Source organism: Phyllopteryx taeniolatus, chromosome 13, assembly GCF_024500385.1.
Source record: "Phyllopteryx taeniolatus isolate TA_2022b chromosome 13, UOR_Ptae_1.2, whole genome shotgun sequence".
Classification (NCBI taxonomy): Eukaryota; Metazoa; Chordata; class Actinopteri; order Syngnathiformes; family Syngnathidae; genus Phyllopteryx; species Phyllopteryx taeniolatus.
The window spans coordinates 10,662,977-10,682,840 of NC_084514.1; the positions used below are offsets into that span (position 1 = coordinate 10,662,977).

The following is a 19,864-nucleotide window of genomic DNA, read 5'->3' on the forward strand; positions in this document are numbered from 1 at the left end:
GAATAACAGAAGAAGGAGAATAAAAACGTCGTTATTGGGGCTAAAGCAGGCACAATGAAATTGAAGGTGCATTCTCCTAATGTGTAAAAGTACAAAAGTATATCACACAAGAACAACACAAAAATCACACATGAAATAAAAGAGGATCCTAGCTGGTTTTAAATTAAGTGTCTCAGAATGCAGTGGGTGTGCTATGAAACAAGTAAGAATGATGTGATCTTCCTTATAGATAAGTTAGGGCAATTTGGTAGTGTTTAGTGCAATTACAGCTCTTGCATAAAAACCTTTTGTTAGTCTGCTAGTTCTAGCTTTTAATATGCAAACCATCTGTCAGAGGTCAGTTGAAACTACAGGTGTCCAGGTTGGGTCGGGTTCCTGAGGACGTGCATTGCCTTCCATAGGCAAAAAGAACTGTAGTGTTCCATCAAGGAAAGAAGGGAACAGCCAGTAATCCTCTGGCCTATGTCGACAACCCATCGGAGTTCTTTGTGGTCTGCTGCTGTGAAGCTTGAAAACCAGACCCAGATGCAGTAAATTAGGCTGGTCTAAATGGACCACATCGGTGAAAGGACACAAGCAGTTTCTTTGTGAGGTTGTTGTTTGAGGAAATACACTCTGATGTGCCTTTTTGCTGATGGCCCTGGTGTTCGGGTTCCAGGTCACGTTGTCCTGTGCACACCTAGGCACGAACCAGAATTTGGAGACAAACTCCACATAGTCCACATCAATGACAAGAGGCTGAACGTCTTTATTTTGGCGGTGTTGAGGATTAGGTTGGTCCTTGTACCACACTGACAGCCTCTCCACGACATCCCATTATGCCGACTCTTCTCTGTTGATGAGCCCCACCATGGTGGTTTAATCAGCAAACATTTAAATGTATACAGTAATATACTCTACAAATATTTTCAGAGGCTATTTTAAAAAAAAAAAAAACACGAATTGTTCTTAACTTCTATGAAAGTGGGTCACGACTTTGTGACAAAAGAAAATGCGGAACCCAGGGTGACGAGTTGAGAACCACTGGACTACGGTGCTCAGCACACAGCCCTGACGAGGGACGGCGCTAAGGCTGATGGTTGTGGAGACATGAGGGCCTACTGTCACCTTCTCGGGGCAGGGAGTCCTTGATCCAGAGGCAGATGGATTCAGATATTCCCAAGTCGGACAAAATTGACACCAGTCTGTTGGGAAGTATGGTGTTAAATGCAAAGCTGAAATTCACAAATAGCAGTCGTGCGCAACCTCCCTGCTGCTCCTGTTGTGTTAGAGCAGTCTTTAGGACCGTGGCGAAGGCATCCTCCATGGGCATGTTGGCCCCGTCGGAAAATTGGTGAGTGTCGAATCCGCGGGGAAAGGAGGAGGTGATGTGGGTCCAGACGAGTTTCTCCAAGCACTTGGTGATTATTGGTGAAAGTGCCATTGGGCGATAGTCATTTAAGATGCTGATGGTGTTCCGCTTGGGAAGTAAGATGATGATGGAGGACTTCAGGTTGGAGGGGAAAATGGACTGACTCAGTGACTGGTTAACGATCTGGGTGAAGATTCCACCTAGTTGAGCTGCACAGTCCTTCTGCCCCTGTCCGGAGATGCTGTACGGCCTGCAGCTTTCCTTGGGTTCACCTTTTCCAGTGTGTCCCTCACCTGGTGCTCCTCCACTGTGAAGGCATTGCTGCTGTGATCCATTGAGTGTGATGAGGAGGTCTCTGGTGACGGCACCTCAAAACTGGCAAAGAAGTGGTTTAACTTTTCAGCCAATGAGGCGCCGCCACCATCCACTGACATACGGCTGGGTCTACAATAGGTTACGTGTTGGACCTATCGCCACACTTGCTTGGAGTCGTTACTGTTGCAGCAGTCCTCGAGCTTCTTTCATATGCAGCTTTTGCCTTTCTGATCCCGCTCTTCAGATTGGCTCTGGCAATGCTGTACAGTTCCTTGTTGCCAGACTTGAAGGACGTGTTCTTCTTCCTCAGTGGGCACTGCACTTGTTTTGTCATCTCGGGCTTTCTGTTGAGATAAACCCTGATGCTTCTGTCCACTGTGGCCATGTCTGTGCAAAATTTTAAATATTCTACAACTGCTACTGTTTACTGCTCCGGATCTTGTATTTAGAAAACAGTGTATTTGTCTCGAAACAGTCCTGAAGTTGTTGAGACGCACCATCGTCATGGACAGACTGGAAAACCAATTTTAAAATTAGTACCTGTATTTCTCACAGTTGGACATAGATTAAAAAAAAAATCCTCAATATTTGTGGATATTTGGTTGGTAAGTATGACTGGTGGAGTGCCTTTGGCCTCAGCTATAGGTCATATTGTGTCGGATGTCATTCAAATCAATAGGGTTCCTGATTTGACGTATAATATTATGCCTTAAAATACAATAGAATATTTCCTGGAAGTTTGAGGATGATACTTCAAGGAGTCCAACCTAAATTTGAAGTTACAGTGACATAAAGTGTTGGTCAAACCTTACAGATGGTTGTACCAAAATATGAATACATAATGTAATAATTTTACTAGTTTATATTCTTTTTATATATATGTAAATGTTATTGTATACATATTATTTTTTATTTATGTTTTATTTTTTTAAAAAGGAGATCCGTGTCCACTTGTGCATACATTGGATGCAAACAGTAAATAGCAAGACTCATCTAAAGGATCTAAAATGAGCATGTGTGCCCAGTGGGAGGGGCTGCCAGCTGAAATGAGCATAGATGTTATGGGACAGGCTGAGCACTGTAACCAGGCAGCTGTCAGGATGTGTGAAAGAGCTTACATCATCGTGAGTTAATTCTGAGAAAGAGGCTGAACCCACTTGCTTCAGCTTTCCTCCTCCTCCTCCTCCTCCGTACTCATTTAGCACTCTAAAACCACTCCGGACGTGAGCTGTGCTTTCCTTCTCCCACTTCATAGCAGTTTTACTTTATTTCACAAGCCTATCTTCCACTGCTTATTTACCAGCCTGAGTATCACTTATGCACACCTTTCACTAATATAAGCCCAGGATTTCTCAAAATGGTTGACATGAAGTAAAACTTTCCAAGGTCCAATCTTTATTTTCAGGGGAAAGGCTAGAGATTATTTAGTAGGGTGGTCATTTTTGGGAGGCACATACCGCTTAACATGTATAAAATAGTTATCGATAAAATAAGGGAATGATTAAGGCACCTTTACAGAATAACTCTCCATTGTTTACAATTGAGGCAATAGTGGAGTTATCCAAGACACATTCAGTGTATCAGTTTCTTGAGGTAACAAGCTTACTGAGTATAATACTGTATTCCCAACCTTCTGTATTATTACTGTTCTGACAGTAAATATTTAACTCAGCAACACTATGGGCTCTATTTTTCTGAACAGCATAAATCCTGCGTATCGAGTGGTGCAACTCTTAGTCAGAGAGGGGTTAGACCGGTGTTGGTAATTTCGTAGACGCGTGCAGGCCGGCAAATCGGAGCAGAGGTGGCTAGAGTAGCCCAAATATTGTACTCAAGCAAGAGTACTGCTATTTTAGAATTATATGACTCAAGTAAAACTAAAAAGTAGTCTTCCAAATAATTACTTGAGTAAGAGTAAGAAAGTTACTCAGTGAAAAAACTACTCAAGTACTAACTAGTGGGTAACTTCTGATTATTTTTTTAAATCAGAGCATGAATGTCAAATGTATTAAAAATAACTAAATAATATATGAATGTGCCTAATCAGATATTGCTAAACAATAACCCTTAATCTGAAACATAATAAATTGTATCTTTATTTTTTTTTTTTTTAAACTTTTTAAAATAACAAATTAAGGCAAATTCAGCTCCAAGAAATGGTCTTATACTACATTGTTTCCACTTTCTAGACACCACAATACTGTAGGCTAACCAGGCAGATTACTAAAGCAGGAACAAGGCTGCTGTGAGTATAAAAAGTATACACACCCCTTTTCAAATGTCAGGTTTGTGAGTTGTAAAAGAATTTTGCCCAAGATAAATCATTTTAAAACTTTTCCCACCATTAATGTGACCTAGAATTTGTACAACGCAACTGTTTATTATTTATTTTTGTATCTTTTTGAGAGGAAGGGTAAAAAATAAACAACTGAAATAAACCTAAATGTTATTGACTTAGACTTGACGTTAAACTTGCCTTCTTGGCCAGGTCACCATTGCAAAAGAGATGTTCTGTTTTAACTGGTCTTTTACTTGGTTAAATAAAGTTTCAATAAAATAAATACAAATACTTGTAAATCTGGTTGCAGAATGATGCTTTCCCTCTTATAACAGGCATGTGGCTGCATTCAGGAGAAACAGATCACATTGAAACTGTTTAATGGGAGTCCACACACACCTGCCACCATTTCAATTTTTAAGTGGAAAAAAAACACATGCATAGGGCCTTATAGAAACATTATTTGCTTTATCCACTAAAATGACTGAATGAAGAATGTGTTCTCTGACCAGATTTATTGATAAAGTGTGTGTGAGAAACCAAGAGAGAGATTCGAGATCGAGAGAGAGAGAGAGACAGCGAGAGAGAGAGAGAGAGGGAGAGAGAGAGAATGCATGTTTTACAGTTACTTGTGACCATTAAATAGTGCCAATGTTGCAAATTACCACAAGGTGCTTTCTCAAGTTAGAAGTGGGGTGAAGTATCCAACATTGGGCTGTGACAAAACTACACGGCACGTTAAAGCTGTTGTTTTTCATAGTCTATAATGTAAACAAGAGTTTCGCGCGGTTGTCACGACTCACTTTGATTGGCCCGCGAAGACCAATAGAAGACTTTGTCTAAGGACATGTGACTTTCTTGTGTCATTTGATTTGTGAATTTGAGTCAAATCTCACTGTGGTAATCCCAGTGGATTGGAGCAACGGCGTTGCGCAATGCCGGAAGGAAAAAATGAAAGTCTAAAAATAGATGGCGCACAAAATAAAACAAGTAAAAGTACCATTTCTTCTTAACATAAATACTGGAGTAAAAGTAAAAAGTATGCTTCATCAAAACTACTCTGTAGAATTTTCCCAAAATGTTACTTGAGTAAATGTAATGGAGTAAATGTAATGCGTTCCTGCCCACCTCTGAATCTGAGAGTAGGTGGGCTACGCCACTTGCTGCGGGTGTGCTTACAGCCGACTTCAATAGAAGCGGTTCCTCTTGTTCCATTTAAATGTGGTGGACCCACAGTCTCGCGTGGAGACATTGCACCCTTCTCTGTCCTTGAGAGGACGATGCGTAATCGTGCGTGAGTGGAGCATTGTCACTGCTCTGGCCATGGTGTGGCAACCGATAATGTGAGCCGGTGCCCTTATAAAATACAGAATGAACTGGTGATAACCACTCGCGCTTTAAATATGTAAGTGGAGCTTGGTATCTGTCTGGCTTTGCCTTGATCAAATTCACCAAAATCGTGTTAGACCAGCGGTCTACCATGTGCCAGGACTTAGACATGGCCTGAGCAGACGAAGGTTTAAATCGACTTTCTGACCCCAAATTGTCACTCTGCCAGGTGCATCTCCAAGGACACTCCTCCTGCAGCACCAGAACGCCCACCTTGGCGCAGCCCAGTCGGCCATATTGGCCGAGGCGCGCAGCGAGCCTTGCATTTGCACGAGAATCAGGAAGCATGTATTTTTGGATCAAGAAAATTAAACTGGCAGTCATTTCCAATGATATAAATTATTTTTTGTAACAATCGGCAAATAACTAATTGCCCTGGAAACAACCCTTTTACATAGGCAAAATTGACACACCGCCATGTCTTGGTGTGACGTCATCGATAGAACTGGAGAACACCTCTCCATGGACTTAATATTACTTCAATCAAACAGCTGCCAAATGTCAACTCACTACTGGAATTAATATTTACACTGTTATCCACTTGATTTTTCTTAAACAAAAAGTTTAAAAAAAAAGAAAGAAAAAGAGGCCACTTTAACCTTTGTTTACCTGTCCAAATACTTTAATAAATTTAGGTACTCTTGCCTAAAATGGATGTTATCCCTTTTGGTTAGGTCATATCTTCAATTTCTTCAGTCAAAGCTGAAATTCCACACATCAATCACATTTTGATTATTTTATTTCCATGATGTAAAAGGAAAAATCTGTTATTGTCTAATTCTAAACCTAACTGTATTATTAACCTATTGTAAGCCAATCACAATCACATGTGTAGCCAGCACAAAACAACACAAACTGCTTCACGCATTTTGCCATCCTTACTGTATAATAGGGCAATTGCAGTTGTATGGCAGAAGCACAGCACTGACTAATAACCAAATAACATATTTGACTTTACATAATGCTAAACCTTCTGATCATATTTTTTGTGCCTTGTGAGAGATTGTGTGATGTATCCCTCTCAAGACTCCCACTCAGCAGTAGCACCACCAGTGGTGACCAATCTAAGCATCACACTAACTCTAAAACGCAGACCTCAGCCAAGGATTAATTATTAGTGGAAGTTTAAAAATGGAATTGTTTGTATTTGTTGTATGGCAGGCTTCTTCCCACTTCATGGAGGATGCTATAACATGTTATGAATGGACTGTCACTGCTATTTTGATTCAGGTGGACTGAGTCATTGGTAGTGTAATGGTTCACATGCTGTAGCTGACTCATGTTCAGCGAGTGTGGAAACAACTCCTACTTAATGAGCTCTACATAATTGCCCAGTGAGTGAGTGACTTGTTTAGGGTAAAGTCCACCTTTTGTCTCAAGTCAGTAGGGATAAACTCCAGCTTTTTCTGTGACACTGGATAAGCGGCATTGGGAATTGATCAGAATCAGATAGCATTGCTTAACTCTTTAGCAAAAGTATTGGATAATTGAAACATGTTTGCTTATGCGGCTTGGAAATTGTCCCATTAATGTTAATGTATTAAGGTACAAGATGTTGACAAAATTATCCATACTTCAACCGTGATAGGCTTAGGTATTAATTAATAATATGTGTATCATTGGGTTTGTTGGAGACTCAGTAAGCGTGGGGTTCAATTCACACTAAGTGACGCGTTATTATGAATCGCGCTCGGGTTTTGCATAAAACACACACCGCTGCAATATGATTGGCTGCTGCATCCAGGCTGTCACGTACGTGGACAAGAACTGAAAGAAACCAGGGAACTAAATACAAACAAATTGACGAGACAACGAGGAACACCTGGACAAGACACGAGTGGCTGGAGAGAGCTGATTGGTCGACACAAAGTAGACGAGAACAGGTGGACACGACAACCTAATGAGCATACGACCAACATGGAACACAGGAAAACATGGAACAAACTAAACACAACCCAAACCAAAACACAGACCATGACACCAGGCAGGACATGCCCTACTGCATGTACATCCATACGGGAAGGGCAGGCTTTGCAGATGAAATTAGATGATCTTTCCAAATATTTGTCACATTTGTACAAAATAAAAACAATCACGTTTGTTAGGGTTAGTGGGATTCATAATAATGTCTCCATAACACTTCCTTCATGAGGTGGACTCAGTACCAAAGGCGGCAGCACCAGGCAGGCACTGAGGGTATGCATGTTTTCACCCCTTATTTATTGCCCTGCGTGGTGCTTATCTGAGCATAGAGTATGTTGCTAATCAGTATCATACTTATGCATTACTTCAGGAAATTTTATGCTTATGAGATTTTCATGACAATGTCTACCTGCTTGCTTCAATGATATAAAATTTTTCTTCTAAATGGTTTTGTAGAGGCGGCACGGTAGATGACTGGTTAGCACATCTGCCTCATAGTTCTGAGGACTGGGGTTCAAATCCCAGCCTCGCCTGTGTGGAGTTTGCATGTTCTCCCCATGCCTGCGCTGGTTTTCTCCGGGCACTCCGGTTTCCTCCCACATCCCATAAACATGCATGGTAGGTTGATTGAAGACTAAATTGCCCGTAGGTGTGAATGTGAGTGTGAATGGTTGTTTGTTTGTATGTGCCCTGCGATTGGCTGGCGACCAGTTCAGGGTGTACCCCGCCTCTCGCCCGAAGATAGCTGGGATAGGCTCCAGCACGTGAGGAGAAGCGATAAAGAAAATGGAAGGACGGATGGATGGTTTTGTAGAATATCTTAAGGAAACTTGTCGCATGTTTTGTTACAGTATATTTAGATGTATCTGCTACATTTTGTTATGAAAATATTCCCATTTTTTAACTTTATGATGTGTATTTAATTTTTAAGCATGGTAGAAGTCTTGGTTGAAAGTCCCCCCTAGCACTGTAACCCCCACTCCACAAGTTGTACTTCTGCCTCGCTCAGCACTTCGCGTCACACTTTGCCAGATTTGCTATAATGTACTTCTTTCAATAACATAAGTCCCACTCTCTTGAAAATCGCGTATCTATTGTCATTTGGAGTAATATCAATTGGGCATTGCTTTATATCTGATTGCCTAATTGGGGAATAGGCCCTGCCGGTGAGTGCAAGTGTCCTTACATTCATTCCGTCTATGCTGTTAATTCAGTAAAATGTCCAGAAATAGTCTCTCTCGCTTTCTCGCTCTCTCTGTCTGTCCGTCTGTGTCTCTCTCTCTCTCTCTCTCTCTCTCTTTGTCTGTCTGTCTCTGTCTCTGTGTATGTCTCTGTCTTTCTCTCTCTCTCTCTCTCTCTCTCTCTCTCTCTCTCTCTCCCTCCCTCCCTGTATGGGGCTTTTGAAGCAACATGTGTCCTCTGGCGAAATGTGAAAAATACTGTCCCTTTTTCTTTTTCTGCAAACCCAGCTTTAACTGTTTATCATCAGCTCACAATGGAATGTAATCACTTGTTTACATGCTGCTATAAATCTTATCTATTTTTTGTTTTCATGTAAATCCACTATTTGCATTTGAACATGTTCTTGTCTGCATTCTAAATGGATTTTATAAAATATGCATTTCAAAATAGTAATTTGACCAGAATCTTATGCAATCCTTATTTGTATTCAAAGGAAGGAAGGAGGCTGTTTGATCAATGCTAGTAATAGCTGTAAAAGTGTGATTGGGAGGTGAGGGGGGTGGGGGGTGTCAGCTTGCGTAAATGTGAGTGTGTCACGTATGATGTCATTCACTGATGTGCATCCAGTTGCTACGGTTACACCATTGCTTTCATAGTGACGCTCGCCGCAGAGAAAATAGTTCTGCCCGCCTGCTCACCTGAACTGTGAAATCCATTCAATAAATACAATATATAAAACAAACCACAAAATACAAACATTAGTCCTTTGTTCACACTCTGCGGTTATGTATTTGTAATAAAATAATTTAATAAGTAACCTTTATCCAAAAAAAAGGAGAAATTCGCTTTGTTATACATCCCATGTTATACATTGCTACACATCAGCACACGGTCAGACATTACAATCGTTTATTTTCTTCAGCTTTTTTCTTGCTTGTCAGCTACAATACACAGTCGTCCTGATGACCATGGAGTTATAAAAAGTAACGTTATAAAACAGGCAGCTAATATGTCCTCCTCCCATCTGTCTCTTTTTCTCTGTGTTCCATGACGCAAAGCCTGAGTGGGAGTGGATAAACCTTCTGCTCCCTGAGAGAACTGAGTGGGCTGCTGCCATCCGCTGTGCACGCACCAGAGTTGGAGGCAGCAATGGAGGACAATAGAGAAACGAGGATGAGAGGGAGGAGGGGTTGCATGCATCTATGGGGACACATCTGAGCAAGAGTGAAGTGGAATGGGTTGGAATGAGGAAAGGAAAGTGAGTGGTAGAGATTAGTGTATGTGAAAGAGTCACAAATGAGTGAGGAGACAGACAGAACAGGAAGGGCTGGTGAGAAAAATGTCTAATAATGAAAGAAGCAGACAAACCACTTCAAGCCTTTCGAAGCACCTCAGAAAGCCACTCTTGATAAATGCGAAGGTCGAGCCATTGGAGATTTTCTGGTAGCGTCTTATGATCCCAACCTAATGTTGTGTTTCTAGGTGGCTACAGGTTAGTATTAGATGAAGTCAGTCAATCAGAATACCAAACAAACAACATCACAGATTAGCACCTTCATAAAATAACCATCCCTAAAAATAGCATACAGTGTTTCAAAAGAGTTTATAACCATAACATTTTTGTATGAGAAAATGAATAGTGGAATATGCGACTTGCATTTCATTGAATATAACTAATTACATTTGATTACATTTTGATCACTTTTTTGATTTTCAATGTCTGCGGCAGCAGGACCCTAGGATGTTTCCTCGAAAAAGTGGATTAAAACCAAGATCATTATGTTTGAATTACCGTAACCACATACGTATTTGTTCTTTACACAAATAATTAACTAGTAACAAAACATGATTCAATGTAAATACATAATAAAAATGTGTTTGTTGCATTATGCGTACAGCATGTGGGAAACCATCATAGCATACCATGTTGACCTAATGACAAATTTAGACAATATCACTAAGTGAATGTTCAATAAAAGAGTAAGAGAAAGAGTAGTGGATGCTAGACTCAAGACAGAAGTGAGTATTTGCGAGCACCAGTATGGCTTCATACCTAGAAAGAGTACTACAGTTGCATTATTTGCCTTGATGGTGTTGATGGAAAAGTACGGAGAAGGTCAGAAAGAGCAACATTGTGTCTTTGTGGATCTGGAGAAAGCCTATGACAGAGTACCCAGAGAGGAACTGTGGTACTGCATGCGGAGTGGCAGAGAAGTATGTTAGAATAATACAGGACATGTATGAGGTTCAGCAGAACAGTGGTGTGGTGTGCTGTCAGTGTGACAGACGAATTTAAGGTGGAGGTGGGACTGCATCAGGGATCAGCCCTGAGCCCCTTCCTGTTTGCAGTGGTGATGGATAGGCTGACAGATGAGGTTAGAGTGGAATCCCCGTGGACCATGATGTTTCCAGATGACATTGTGATCTGCAGTGAAAGCAAGGAGCAGGTGGAGGAAGAGTTAGAAAGATGGAGGCATGCACTGGAAAGCAGAGGAATGAAGATTAGTCGAAGTAAAACAGAATATATGTGCATGAATGAGAGGGGTGGAGGGGGAAGAGTGAGGTTACAGGGAGAAGAGATAGCAAGGGTAGAGGACTTCAAATACTTGGGGTCAACAGTCCAGAGCAAAGGTGAGTGTGGTCAGGAAGTGAAGAAACGGGTCCAAGCAGGTGGGAACGGGTGGCGAAAGGTGTCAGCTGTGTTATGTGACAGAAGAGTCTCTGCTCGGAAGAAGGGCAAAGTTTATAAAACAGTGGTGAGGCCAGCCATGATGTATGGATTAGAGACAGTGGCACTGAAGAGACAACAGGAAGCAGAGCTGGAGGTGGCAGAAATGAAGACGTTGAGATTCTCTCTAGGAGTGACCAGTTTGGATAAAATTAGAAATGAGCTCATCAGAGGGACGGCCAAGGTTAGATGTTTTGGAGACAAAGTTAGAGAGAGCAGACTTCGATGGTTTGGACACGTCCAGAGGAGAAATAGTGAGTATATTGGTAGAAGGACGATGAGGATGGAGCTGCCAGGCAAGAGAGCTAGAGGAAGACCAAAGAGAAGGTTGATGGATGTCGTGAGGGAAGACATGAGGGCAGTTGGTGTTCGAGAGGTGGATGCAGGAGCTTACATGGAGAAGGATGACACGTGGTGGCGACCCCTAACGGGACAAGCCGAAAGGTAAAGGAGGAGAAGAATTTTCTATAAAAAATCCAAATTATAGATGAAACTGTTCCAAAGTCTTCTAGGTCATGCTTGGAAAAAATATGTCATGTTTGAGACTATGGCAGAATGGCACATGACCCGAGAGAGCCAATCACAAGCGTCGGCTTTTAAAGGAGGTGAGATTTGTTATAGAAAACAAATCCAAGCGTTTGCGGCTCAGATGTAACTAAAAATGCAATGTTGGAAATTTCCAAAAGCAACTGTAATTTAATCACACATTTCTCCCAGTAATGGATTACAATTGCATGAATTTAGTAATTAAATTACATAATCTCATTAGTAGTCACTGATGGTGTAGTGGTGCACTCGCCTGACTTTGGTGCGGGCAGCGTGGGATCAGTTCCCACTCAGTGACGGTGTGAATGTGAGTGCGAATGGTTGTCCGTGTCTATATGTGCCCTGCGACTGACTGGCGACCAGTTCAGGGTGTAGTCTGCCTTTCGCCCGAAGTCAGATGGGATAGGCTTCAGCGCCCCGCGACCCTAACCAGGATAAACGGTGTTGAAAATGGGTGGATTGAAGGATGGATAATCTCATTAGTGGAACAGTGGACGACAGGTTACCACATTCGCCTCACAGTTCTGAGGCCCCGGGTTCAAATCCCGCCTCAGCTGTGTGGAGTTCGCATGGTCCCCCCGTGCCAGTGTGGATTTTCTCCTACATCTCCCAAAACATGCATGGTAGGTTAATTGAAGACTCTCAATTGCCCATAGGTGTGAATCACTTTTTTTTTTTTTTTTTTTTTTGTGCCCTGCGATTGGCTGGGAACCAGTTCAGGGTGTCCACCTCTCGCCTGCAGTTAGTTTGGATAGCATACTCACGACCCTAGTGAGGATAAGCGGTGTAGAAAATGGATGGATGGATGGATGGATGGATAATCTCATTACATGTAATTAGTTGAGCCTCAACACTGATTATAATGAATCTGTTTTAGGAGGGACCATTTGCTTAATGGAACCAGAGGCAAACTGAGGCAAATTCATGAGGAATTCAATGTTATACATACTTGCACTGTTTGTCAAGGTTGACTATGGTAATGTTACCGCTTAAATGCTGGTCCAGTCGCTGATAATTCACTTGACACTGTATAAGCCCTAGTTTCACAATTTAGTGGGCAATTCTGTGACTTGTGGTATCATCAAAGCAAAGCCAAGCCAATTTATTTATATGGTGCATTTCAAACACAAGGTAAAAGCATCTCAAAACTAAGAAAAAAAAGCTTATAAACATTTAAAACAAAGAGAAAATCCAAAATACAATTAAAAATGAATTAATATGTGGTACATGCATGTGCTAACTGGCCGGTTTTTATATAATTTTGATATACTTTGTCTGCTTCACAGGGTCAGAAGACAATGTTATAAAACGATTATTTGGTATTTTATTTTATATCACTCCTATTACAGGTGGTTTTGCAGGTGCCAATATTACATTTACGGTGAGCAAAAAGCGAGGAAAGTGCAGTGGTGGTCAAACAATATTGAAATATGAAATATGTGCATATGTTGAGCAGGTAAAATTGCTACACTAAGCACATTCATTATAAGAATTATTTAACTGGCTTTTATTATATTTGTGTGGCCAAAAATATTGCATCAACATCAACAGAGCTGGTCTCCTCCTACTACACATATGGGACACTGAGATCTCACTCCCACCTATACCGTGCATTGCAATTAACCCCAGCAAGCAAGCGAATAACAACAGAAACTGTGTGGTATTATATTGCAATGGAAATCTATGTAGATAAAATTACATTATGATGTGACTATTTTTTCAAGGACCGTAAAGTTTTGTGACCACCACAAACCTTATTTGGCTCATCATTTTTGTCATTATGGAAGAACATAAAACTTTTTTTTTTTTTTTATCAGAAAGAATTCTTAAAAATCTGAAATAAAAAGTGTTGATGCAGGAAGACAGAATTATGGAACAGGGAGCCTAATTGTACCCTTTATAGTGTTAGCAGCAGTCGTAAACTAGCTTTAGACATTTTATTTTTAAATACATACAAGGATTTATTTATTGCAATAATTTATTTATTTATTTATTATTTTTTAAATGTTCACATTTTATATTTTGTTCATGTTGTGCTTTGAAAGAGTTGCAGGACCATGGCTGTCAAATATATTTAGAAGAAAATTAAAACTAAAGAGAGAATGCTCTTTAACTGTTCTAAGTTGTCATGTTTTTTAAAATGGATTTTTATGGTCTTGGTCTTGCCTCGGCGTTGGCTTATCTTGATCTTGGTCTTAAATGGCTCGGTCTCGACTCCCGAAGGTCTCGGTCTTGTCTTGGTTTCAGTGAGTTCTGGTCTCCGGCAAGTTTTGGTCTCAGGTAGTGTGATCTTGAGCACAACACTACAAATAGTTATGCAAATGATCAACACCAAAGTCGTAGCCACGTAGAAAGTGACCTGAAGCTAGCGCTGTTGCCATAGGCCGACTTCGCAAATAGAAGCAACTCATTTTATAGTGTTTGTATAAAATGTCACCCAAGTTATTCACCATAATAAAAATGACAAGATGAAGAGTTTGCAACCTCTATGTAGCAACCACAAAAGCTAACAGTTAGCTTAGCGTTTTCTGTATCGTCTTCTCGCTCCACTCTTTCTTTATTTTCCAGCAGTCTTGATGCCCTGTGGCACCATGTTGGATCTCATTTGTCAATCTTGGTTGGGATCAGAGACATACTGTTTGATCGTCTGCGCGTGGCGTGCTGTGTTGGTCATCTCGAGGACACCACACACGTTTTTCTCTCGTCAAGGCTTGCTTTCTCTCACACTTTAAAGATTGGTTTCGATACTACGTGTTTACATCCCTTCGTGTTGCAGTGGTGGCTATTTTGCAATTTGGCTAAATCCAGCTCTGAGGTACCAAGTGACACCTTCTGTTTCCATGCTTCCGGTCGCTAGGCAACGTCAGCAATTATGCTAGTGCCAAGAGAGGAAAGAGGAAGTAGCACCCTGTGGCCCACCTGCCTCCATTCATCTTGGCGACGCTGGTAAGGTTTTGTCGCTCACTCAGTGAGGCATTTCCATATTGAGCTAGTGACGAGGTCCGCCGCAACATGCTGCGCTTCCTATTGCTTTCATTATATTTGCAGGCTTTCACTGTGTCCTGGGCAACAGATTGGCAAGGATTTTTACGTGGAACCAATGATGGTGCCTTCCACAAAACACTGCTGCCCTCTGTTGTTCTTTTCAGCCTCTCTGAAAACAACTGAAGATAAGGGATTCACAAATTGAGAGTTTATAAAAACAAAAAGACAACATACTAAGGCCACAAGAACACCTATGGAGGAAACTGATGATACTGTACGTGGTGACCTCACCAAGTATCATATTCAAATAGAGGCGGCAAAAGTACTGTTCACACTGTATTTAGGTAGAACTACAGTACAGAGTGGTAAAAATAGTAGATTCAACTCCTGTACTTAAGTTAAACATTTTTAAAAACTACAGACTGTTAATGTGCCGAAGTACAAAGGAAAACAGTACACGATATTTTTTACTCTCAATTATATGCAATACCTGTCTTAATAACTTAACATACATACTTAACATAACTTAAATATTGAAAAGAAAGGTGGTTTAAGCGCTAGCCAGTGTTGGCTCAACTTTTTGAACAATGTGTTTCCATACCTTTTCTAAAGTTGTGAACTGCTAAATTAGCTAATGATAACACCTGAAAAATTATTCAGAAAAAAGTTTGTTTTCCTAATGAGAAGTAGAATTTTTGAATGCCAGAAGCTGGTGGATTTTAGGCTGGCACAAGAACATGCATTCACCACAAATGCTTTTCGGAGCTGACAATATCAGACAATTCTCTTAAATATGTCAATGGATGGGAATATCGGGCGGCACGGTGAGCGACTGGTTAGCACATCCACCTCACAGTTCTAAGGTCCCAGCTCCAAATCCGGCCTCCCTGTGTTGAGTTTTCATGTTCTCCGGGTCCAAAAACATGCAAGGTAGGTTAATTGAAGACTAAATTGTCCATAGGTGTGAATGTGAGTGTGAAGGGTTGTTTATATGTTCCCTGCGATTGGCTGGCGACCACTTCAAGGGTGTACCCCGCCTTTTGCCCGAAGTCAGCTGAGATAGGCGCCAGCACAACCGTGACCCGAGGGAGGATAAGAGGTTCAGAGAATGGATGGATGGGAATATCTTGTTTCTCCAAATAGGTTGACCTCGTCCATAATGCTCTCTGGTTCACGTTCCTCCATTTCGCTGCATGTGCTAAAGCCTGCTGCACACCGAGCGATGCAGCCATACCCGAGTGAACACTCGCACAGTTCGCCAACTATTTTCATGAGTGGCCGATCACTCTGCCACTGGATTTGCAGTTGTGCAATGTAGCAATTTGCAGATTACAGCCAATCAAAATGAACATAAACTTTCACACACGCTAAAAATACATTTCTGGGTTTTAAACTAGCGATAACCAGCCAGCCACCGGCAAGCCATGCAAATACTGTACACTATATAAAGTCATTATTTTTACAACAATACTTATTTATCATTTATAATGTACCTTTGGATGAAATAGCAAAGCTTGTAGTCTCTGTCGCCAAAATGTATATGAGCGATGTACGTACACCGTCAGTTACATCCAAGTGAATGAGAGCCGAGCTCAGCCTCTCAATAGTATGTGTACGTATCTAAAAAAAAAAAAAAAAAAAAGAAAAACGGGAGCCACAGAAGTGAGCACACACATACAACCGTAACCAAAGACCATCCCAAACTGTTAGGATCTAACAAAGACCGAACTCAACTGGGAAACTCTAGACCTTTTGGGTTAATTGAACTGATGCAAGTCAAGTTTTGGAAAGCAAAAGCAAGCTCTGAACTGATTGGGGCCACAGGATGAAGGCAGGGCCTACACAAATGTGTCAAACATGAGGGAATCGATTTGCTGGACAGAGACCATTGCAGACGTCACCATGTGGATCCAATCATTAATCCATAAAGAATAATGCAGATGCAGTTGGGTGAGCTATACAGCCTATCCCAGCTGACTTTGGATGAGAGGCGGGGTATACCCTGGACTGGTCCCAGCCAATCACATTTAGACAACCAACCATACACGCTCACCTACAGTGTGTACAATTTAGTCTTCAATTAACTTCATGTGCATGCATGTTTTTGGAACGTGGGTGGAAGCTAGAGTGCCCTGAGATTCAAACCATGAAACTCCTAAGAGTGAGGCTGATGTGCAAACCACTAATTCACCTTAAACCCAGTAAATGAACCATATTTTTCGACATAAACATTGATGCCAATTTCCATTAGCCGTGAATAGTGCTTTGCCTAATATCTTAGCATTAAGCTAGGAGACTTTCATTTGACAAAATAACATCGTTTGAGTGAGCATTTTAGTGTTTAAATATACAACGATAAATTCTCTTTTGTTTTATGTGTCAGTTTTTTGTTAAACTCCAACTGGATAAACTGGATAAACAGCTTGAAGCAAACACATTGTGCCTCTTATTTAGAGAACTGTGTGAGCGAGCGTGAGAACAGGTGCTAAGGAATAAAGTGTGTTTGAATAAATTTAAATGTGTTTAAAGTGCGTAGGAGGGTTAAAAAAAATAACTTCTTCATATATACCCCGATAAACGAGTGTTCAGTAATTACACCAATTTTCATCAGGTATGAATAAAATACACAACAGCACAGCCTGCACTTTCTTAGCGATGCACATATGTTTTTGTTGTTGTTGTTGTTTTTATCTGGGAGTCCTCCATCTTGCAGCACAATGCCAAAATGTCACATCAAAACAGCAGTGCGGCCAAGAACAGCTGTACAGAAATGTTCTGTACTTTCCGTACTTTTCTGAGACTGAAATCACACATGGCAAGTAGTCATTCAATCTAAATTTTAAAGAAATTTGATTACAGATGTGCTTCAGCAATAGAAGCGACAACTTGAGAATGACACAACTACATTATTGTGTAAGTAAGCCTGTGCTTTATTTTTTTTTTATCACTTTTTCAATCCGTGAACAAAAAAATAGAAGCCTGGGAGACTAAAAGTAGTCTCTCCACGACAGATGGCTCCCACACTTTCTGCCAGTGGGTCAGTGGGTGAGGGAAGAGTGGATGGGAGTGGAGACAAGAGGCGAAGCTGTGGCCTCACGCCGCCATCCAGGGGAGAGTGTGGGCAGCACGGGCACAGAGAATGAGGAAGACAAGGACTTCCAAGGCCAAGTGGGTCAAGCTCTGCAGTATACGTCGCCAAAAATGGACATGATGACGCTCAACAGTTCGGCCTATTGATTTGTTAGCTGCTATTTCAGCAATGTTGAACAACAGATGAGGGAGAGGAAAACTTGATATCATCAGCTCATATCACTTGCCCCCGCAGTTTCTCTGATTGCGCAATCACCTGGGTAGACTCCAACATGGTTTACTGTGTATAGATTGGACCATATTTGCGAACAAGATTGCATCTACTGCCTGATGACTGCATTCATTCATCGACTTCAGGATATAAATAATTGTAAAAATGTAAAAACAACAGCATTTCATTAATATCCCCATCACAATGTTTTCTCGTATTTTCTTCAGCTGCTCAAGTGCCATTTCCATCCAGAAGATGCCAAAAATCCACCTCCTAACCCAAATTTGACCAAGGTGTAAAGAATTTTGGCTACATTTTTGTGTATATAAATGTGTTTTTTTGGGGGGGGTCTTGGAACTCACTCATCTATCAAATAAAGTGCTTATTTATGTTTTAAACATCAAGATATCTCTTTTATTTTCTTGTCTCCACTCTGAGGAATAATATATCATGCAACTGTGTCAATTAAGAGTTTATGGAACACAAATGTCTGGTAAAATATCCAATTTTAAATTAGGATTTTTTTTTTCTAATGGTCCTTCATTATGTAGAGACCTACATAATGAAGGAACCAACATTTGTTTTGCAATGAAAGGTGATTTTCTTCCTTCTGTCACACAAGTATGAACAAACACCCATACTCAAGCAGTCGACCACAAACGAAAACATAACTTAACATAACTAGTTAGCCGCACAGTCACATGATCCTTGCAGCATCTGCAAACTGCCGCAAAAGACCAGACAAGCCCACTATTCATGCTGTGGATCGTGTCAGCAATTGGAAATTTAAAAATAAAAAGGTATTGTCTGTAAATACAAATTTAAATAGTGAATATTATACTGTAGGCTGCTATTGACAAAAGGAAATGACTGCATTTTGACAAATAACTTTTAATTACTTGTTTTTGTAATAAACATGATATATCGTTTGAGGGCCCTTACCTTTATCCCAGAGGTCATATTAAAAAATATAATCTAACACAGCCTGACAAGGGTGTCCAAAAGATGAATGACTATCTGTGAAACGGGGATCTTTGCTGTAATCCAATTATGCATTGCTTCAACGGGAATACAGTTGCTGCCCTCATGTGGCCAAAAATGTCAACGTCAAGACTGAACATGGGCAATCCAGAAATGTACTTCAAAAGCATTTGCCACTATAGCAGTTATAATGGGACCTTTGTTTGAGACTGATTTGGCATTGGAATTCAAATAACAAAAAAAGGAAAAATACATTTGACAGACTATGTCCGTGTTGATTTGTTGGCTATATACAGTAGTAAATTGGATTTGCATTTCGTGAGAAGTTGAGTCAAGCCACAGGCTCCTTGGAGTTTACCAGGTCAGTGACCGGAGGCGTTAAATGGGAAAGCCTCTCACCCACTAGCAAAAATAAACTAAAGGCACGGCAACCAACTTGCTCTTCAGAAAAAATGAAAATGAATTTTAAGGAGTATCAAACCATTCACACGTAAAAAGAAAATCCTGCCTCACCAGTAATAGATGAATAATTTAATTTTCACTGAGAGTAGAAAGAGTTTCTTGCAGGAATTGAATGTAGAATATAGTTTTAAATTGTATTAATCAAAATCCTTTGACCATCTGCAACTATGGTATGGAATACCATCCATCCATCCATTTTCCAAACGGCTTATCCTCACCAGGGTCGCGGGCGTGCTGGAGCCTATCCCAGCTGACTCTGGGCGAGAGGCGAGGTACACCCTGAACTGGTCGCCAGCCAATCGCAGGGCACATATAAACAAACAACCATTCACACCTACGGGCAATTTAGAGTCTTCAATTAACCTACCATGGGATGTGGGAGGAAACCGGAGTGCCCGGAGAAAACCCACGCAGGCACGGGGA

At 40.9% G+C, this 19,864-nt stretch overlaps 1 long non-coding RNA gene across 1 annotated transcript; it reads left to right on the top strand.

Moving 5' to 3' along the window:
* The first annotated feature begins 7,185 nt into the window (after positions 1–7,185).
* LOC133487983 (uncharacterized) lies at positions 7,186–18,373 on the top strand. The gene is made up of 4 exons (XR_009791518.1): positions 7,186–7,529; positions 14,570–14,658; positions 17,557–17,610; positions 17,709–18,373. It is a non-coding gene; the product is annotated as an uncharacterized LOC133487983 (long non-coding RNA).
* Positions 18,374–19,864: the final 1,491 nt, after the last annotated feature.